Raw genomic sequence first — 7,024 nt, 5'->3', positions numbered from 1 at the left:
TTGGTTAATTAAGCCCAAACTATCTTTGTTTTTATTACATTTGCTTTTGGGTTTTAGGTCATGAAATCCTTGCCTAAGCCAATGTCTAGAAGAGTTTTTCCAATGTTGTCTTCTAGAAGTTCTATAGTTTCAGGTCTTAGATTTAAGTTCTTGATCCATCTTGAGTTGATTTTTGTATAATGTAAGAGATGAGGATCCAGTTTCATTCTTCTACATGTGACTTGCCATTTATCCCAGTGCCATTTGTTAAATAGGGTGTCTTTCCACCACTTTATGTTTTTGTTTATTTTGTTGAAGACCAGTTAGCTGTAAGTATTAGGGTTCATTTCTTGGTTATCTATTCTGTTCCATTGGTCTATGTGCCTATTTTTATGCCAGTACCATACTGTTTTGGTGACTATGGCCTTATAGTATACTTTGAAATCAGGTAATGTGATGCCTCCAGATTTATTCTTTTTGCTTAATCTTGCTTTGGCTATGTGGGCTCTTTTTTGGTTCCATATGAATTTTAGGATTTTTTTTCTAATTCTGTGAAGAATGATAGTGGTATTTTGATGGGAATTGCATTGAATTTGTAGATTGCTTTTGGCAGTGTGGTCTGTTTCACAATATTGATTCTACCTATCCACGAGCATGAGCTTGGGGTGTGTTTCCATTTGTTTGTGTTGTCTATGATTTCTTTCAGCAGTGTTTTGTAGTTTTCCTTGAAGATACCCATTGTCACCACTCCTTTTCAACATAGTACTAGAAGTCCTAGCCAGAGCAATCAGACAAGAGAAAGAAATAAAGGGCACCCAAATTGGTAAAGAGGAAGCCAAACTGTTGCTGTTTGCTGATGATATGGTTGTTTAGATAGAAAACCCTAAAGACTCCTTCAGAAAGCTCCTGGAGCTGATAAAAGAATTCAGCAAAGTTTCTGGATACAAAATCAATGTACACAAATCAGTAGCTCTTCTATACACCAACAGCGACCAAGATGAGAATCAAATCAACAACTCAGGCCGGGCATGGTCTCTCATGCCTGTAATCTCAGCACTTTGGGAGGCTGAGGTGAGCAGATCACCTGAGGTCAGGAATTCGAGACCAGTCTGGCCAACGTGGTGAAACCCTGTCTCTACTAAAAATACAAAAATTAGCTGGGCTGTGATGGCGAGCCTGTAATCCCAGCTACTTGGGAGGCTGAGGCAGGAGAATCACTTGAACCCGGGAGGTGGAAGTTGCAGTGAGCTGAGATCATGCCACTGCACTCAAGCCTGGGTAACAGAGTGAGACTCCATCTCAAAACAACAACAACAATATCAACACAACAACAAAAAACCCCCACAAAAATCAATAACTCAACCCCTTTTACAATAGCTGCAAAAAAATAAAATAAAATACTTAAGAATATACCTAATCATTAAGCACTTTGGAAACAAATTAATATTTTGGAAGGTATTCAGATTTTTTTCCCTCTATGTGAAAGGTAAATCATGATAAATTTATTTCTTCTTTTGTCTCTTGGGTCACCAAAAGCATTAATTTAATGTCTTCTATTAGCTGTATCTTTTTTTCTGTCACCCCAGTTTTCATTTCAGGTTAATTGAAGTGTGGGTTTTCCAAATTGGTTTTTGCTTAGGCTCACTAAAGTTGATCCATTAGCTCTGAATTTCTTTCTGTACATACTTCAAAAGCTAGAGTTACTGAAAGGAGTATTTTTTTTTCCATTTAAATGTACTTTACTTATTATTTCCTAGGTTCTGATAATATACTGCTCAGTGGGAAAAGATTTCTCCTGTGATTGAATTTTCCTAGCACTGTGTTTAGGAAATTTCTTTCAATTTTTTCTCTTAATATTTTTCTAGTGCTAAGATTCTGCAGTTTGAAGGACTTTTATTTCAGAGACATAGGCCATGCTTAGTGGAGACTCATTCAGAATGGAAACAAAGCTTAGATGCTGACTATCCAAAGAGCCTATTTTGAATATGAGACTCTTCTTATTGAAAGGACAATTTGGAGAGATATATGGTCAAATGACTAGGCTAACTTTATCTATATTAATTTCCTAAACAATGTAGGTAAATTGCACATTTTAAAATATTCCAGCCTCTCAAAACATGGCACCTACCCTCAATATTTCTAATAATCATTCACTTGTTTAGCACATATAGAGCACTTACCCACATGAACGCTTTGTAAAAGTCTAGGGGAACATGAGAAATAAGTCAGACACAGTCCCTGTTGTCCCTATTTACAATCTACTGTGAGACACAGATAATTAAGGAGGTGATTACAACCATGTGGGAAAAGCAGTTCTTCCTGTAGATTCAGACAAGAGATTCCAGATTTTCAAGGGATCTACATCTCAAACCCAAAGAAGTAAATCCCTCAAAGCATAATGGGGCCGGGCATGGTGGCTCGAGCCTGTAATCCCAGCACTTTGGGATGCCAAGGCAGGTGGATCACCTGAGGTCAGGAGTTTGAGACCAGCCTAGTCAACATGGTGAAACCTCGTCTCTACTAAAAATACAAAAATTAGCTGGGTGTGATGGCACATGCCTGCAATTCCAGCTACTCAGGAGGCTGAGGCAGAAGAATCTCTTGAACCCAGGAGGCAGAGGTTGCAGTGAGCCGAGATCACAACACTGCACTCCAGCCTGGGCAACAGAGCAAGGCTCCATCTCAAAAAAAAAAAAAAAAAAAAGCCAAGAGAAAATAAATTGAACTCAGGTAAGGAGAGATGATATGTAAAAGGATTACTGCAACAAAGGCAGGAAGACTCTTGCTCTAGGAAAGGAAACTGCAGCATTAGGGAAGGAGATTATAGCAAGGTAGAGAGTGCCGTAACCATGAGATCAGCGTGCATCTCCGAGGTCAGCAGAAAAAGGTCTTTCTTTCATAGGGAGTAGAGAAGGCTACAAAGAACCGTGTGAGGGGCGGGATGAGGTGGTGGCATGATCAAACAGTGGCTCAGTCTCTGTTTGTAGCCATCGCATTCTCTGGAGCAGGTCTTATAGAGAGGCTTTTCTGCATTCCTACATGCGAGAAAGGACCAAAGTCCAGGGGCCTGGGGGAAGGTGAGGAGGCTAAGCAGAGTTTGGTCAAGTCACATTGATGATATTTTGTCGACACTGGCCAGTGGGGACCAATGGCTAATCATTCATGAGACACAGAATGGAATTGGAAGGTCTGTGTCTGACCCTGTTATAGGTGAACAAGGAGGTCATCGGTGGGTCTTATCTAAATCTTATGGGGAAAAGGAATTCCTTGCAAGAAGTCATTTTTTGGAACACTGAAGGTGTGTGTTGGGAAGGGGTAGTTTTGTAATCTCCCCTATTTTCAAGAGGCACAGGACTTGGGGAAAGTTCAATATCACCAGTGCCTCTGACACAAAGTGACCTATAACCTTGAACACCCGGTGGCAGGATGAATGGTGTCCACGGTAAGTGCCACCACAGAAAGTCATCAGCCAGTAGTGTTGACATTACCTGGAGTCTTGCTAAAAATGCAGATTCTCAGACCTGTTGAATCAGAATCTTCATTTACAGTTGAGTCCCGGGATGATCCATCCACAGGTGAAAGTTTTTGAAGCGTGGATCTGGGGAAGTCAGGAAAGCATTGCTAGAAGAAATGATCCCCTAGTTAACTCTCTTTCTTTGGTAATGCTTTGATTTGAGCATTCACACATTCATTCATTTACAAAAACTAATTGTTTTTCCAAGAAAGTTGTATTAGTATCTATGAGTATTAGTTATATATTGCTCTGTAAACTACCCCCGGATTTAGTGGCTTAAAACAACAAACATTTATTATTCTCACAGTTTCTATGGGTCAAAAATTTAGGAACAGCTAGTTGGGTGGTTTGCAGTCAAGATATCAGCCATGGCTGAAATCAGCTGAAGACCTGGCTGAGGCTGTAGGACTCAAGGTGGTCCACTCCCATAGCTGGCAAGTTGGTTCTTCTCCAGGCTAGGCTCTCCATCCTGGGGCTTCTCCACATGGCTGCTTGGGTGTCCTCACAACATGGCGACTAGCTTACCCCAGAGAAAGAGACAGAGGAAAGCTATCCTTTTTATGACATAGCCTTGGATGTCATATGGAATCACTTCCAGCACAATGTGTTCATTAGAAGCAAGTTATCAAGTCCAGCCCCACTTTGGGAGGTTGGAGAGAATTAGGCTCCAGTTTTTGTTTTTTTTTTTTTAACAGAGGAAAGCGTGAACACAGTCTCCCACTGCTACACATTATGCAGTTGGGTTTCCTACATTTGAGGAAATTGCAGGGATCAGCACATTTTGAGTGCAATGGATGAGCCTTGCCCTGGGAAAACCACCTTTGAGATCATGGTATCTCCCCTGCCAGGTAAGTATAGGCTCCAACTTTTAAAGGAAAGAATATCAATGGAGTTCCGGACATTATACAGCCTTGTACAGGTCAACTTTGTAAAAGTCAATGATGTTTATCAATTTAATTTATTTGACATTTTGCCGCTGAAGACAGATAACTGATTCTGTTTTTCAGTCTCCAAAACTCACAAGAACATGCCTCATGCTATCTTAACAAGACAGAAACTTTCAACTGTCAGAATACTTTTTGAGAAAACTGTAGTTGTTGGTGAAATTCAAAGGTGATAAGATTGAACTTTCATGGGTGACAAGAGAATGACTTTGCAGTTTGCTTTGTGGGCAGTATGTGGAGGTGGGAGGGACAGGAAAGAAACATAAAGAGCAGAGGGTAGAAGCCAAGAGATAGTGGAAAATCACATGTTCTGTCCTGGTACTCCTCGCTGCTCTCCAGATTTTTAGTAAAAAGGTGTTGAGCTCATGTAAAGTACAAGGTGAGTGGTGCTTTTTTACAGACTGTGATGGGGCTAGGCTCTATATCTGGACTGAGTCGAACCAAACTAAGAAACACATGCAAATATGGAAGATGAACAGAGAGAAGCAAGAGGAAGTAAAGTCAGGGGAGTTTGCAGAATTGGTGTGAGAGGTGAGGTGGACCATGGTGGGTGGTGAAGGAAGCATCTCAAAGGCCATGGAATAGAGGAGTGCAGTCATTTTTAGCTAGGTATCCAAGGGACAGAGGCACCTTAGTTGACATGTGGATGGCACTTGATTTCTGGCAGTTCTTCTCTTTTGCTGAGTCAACGGCATGATCAGAATATTATTTACTGAATTTCAGCTTTTGATGCTGACTATTTTAAAGTAACATTAGAAAGTAACTATGGAAAATATCTCAAGTTAGAAGAAAATTTTTATTCATTTATTTAGGTTTGGAGTGGCAAGGTGTAGAGCTTGAAATGTAATTTCACTTACCAGCAACATGTTTACATTGCTGCCTTAACGCTCCCTCTGGAATCAGAATAACCTCTAGCATTTAGGGACCTCCTAGTTCATAAATGCTGTGGCCCTTTTTTTTCTGTTTTAGAAGCACACTCTTTTAATCTTATAAAATCCTGGCCAGGAATGAAAGAATGATCTAAAACAATCGGTCAACATGACCTTTTATCTTGCTTAATAGTTGGAAAATCTGTTTCGCAAAGCTAAAAGCAAAATGACTTTCCTCAAAAAGCTTTTGCTGTATTTGGGGTTAGAAAAACATATTTTTTGAGAAGACAGTACATTTCCCCGAATTTCATCTTCTAAAGGCTTAAATAATTTTCATAGTAAAACAAAATTGCCTCAAGTGCTATTGCCTCCCTCTCCTAGACACCCATTAATATAAAATAAAACTAATCTATAATAAGCGCTTGTTCTAAGAACACTCAGCAGAAGCCAGGTATAATTTAACATTCTGTACAGCATTCAGTGATGAAGGACACACTATGATTGTTTTGCAGCATTGCAGAAATTCTTTTTAAACAAATCTTAGCTTTTAAAATTGAAGCTCAGAATTTTGCTCAGCCCGTTTTGTTTCCTAGGTCCCATATATTGGGCATCTACACACTCAAAATTGATAAAGTTAGGCATACAGAGACAGAATATTTCTAGTTTATAAATAAAAGCAAGTTTTATTCAACCCAATAAGAGCACTCCTAAAAAAATTAGTAAAGGAAATAAATAAAAATGTAAAATAAATTATTCAATAAAACCAAATCTAATGCACCCAAAGAGTTCACCATCTAAATTCCTGGAGGGAAGAGTTGGGTAGCTGGGCTATAAATCTCAAATAATTTCATTTCTTCCAATCCCTGTATTCATCTGTGCTTTGCCAAATTCTCCTTTCATGCTTCTTAATGAACTTTCAGCCCCCCTTTATAAATGGTCTGGCTGAACATTTTGATTTTATCATCAACTTACTGCTCCAACCCAGAATGGAAGCCAATCTCTCCCTTTTTCTGACACCAGTATTCTCTGTAGGTAACTTTTCTAGAATAGAGGTCAGAAAATGTTTTTTGTAAAGGAATGGTTAGTAAACATTTTCAGCTTTGTGAGCCATATGGTCTCTGTTTTGACTATTCAACTTTGAAGTTGGGGTGAGAAAGCAGCCACAGACAACATGAAAATGAATGGGCATGGCTGTGTTCCAATAAAACTTTATTTACAAAAATAGATGGTGGGCTGGATTTGGCCCACAGGCTGATGTGAAAGTTGTCAGAATCAAAATAGAGTCACTTGTGACCATTGGAACTGGGAAAGGCTGTAATGGGAGGGTTCTCATGCTTGTATGCCTGATAACAAGAACTATCACAAACAAACTGCAAAAAAGCACAACCTTGCACAAAGGCCACAAAACCTTACACAGAAAATACTTTTGCAAGGACATCTGTCCAGCAACTGCTTGTCCAACCTTAGACTGACACCACCCTTGTTATTGATCCATACAGCCAAGGATAATTGATTCAAAATAACTTATGTCATTCTCTTCATTTTGCCTTCAAAAACTGTCCCTTGCCTCAACCTTCCTGATGATCTGCATAGTTTACTCTGGCACATGTATTTCAATTGCAAACCCATTCCCAAGTACGTATCGTTTTCTTTTAGAGTCTCCTTCTCAGTCTGTTGTGAAGGTTTGACACTGCATGTCCTACAGCATGTCCCCATTC

At 39.6% G+C, this 7,024-nt stretch overlaps 1 non-coding gene across 1 annotated transcript; it reads right to left on the bottom strand.

Annotated features, from left to right (window-relative positions):
- Positions 1-4,185: 4,185 nt before the first annotated feature.
- Positions 4,186-4,349, bottom strand: LOC112423539 (U1 spliceosomal RNA). The gene has a single exon (XR_003014013.1). It is a non-coding gene; the product is annotated as a U1 spliceosomal RNA (small nuclear RNA).
- Positions 4,350-7,024: the final 2,675 nt, after the last annotated feature.

The sequence above is a fragment of the Macaca nemestrina genome, chromosome 1 (assembly GCF_043159975.1).
Source record: "Macaca nemestrina isolate mMacNem1 chromosome 1, mMacNem.hap1, whole genome shotgun sequence".
NCBI lineage: Eukaryota > Metazoa > Chordata > Mammalia > Primates > Cercopithecidae > Macaca > Macaca nemestrina.
The sequence above is the reverse complement of the archived record's forward strand: the minus strand, read 5'-3'. Positions and strand labels throughout refer to the sequence as shown.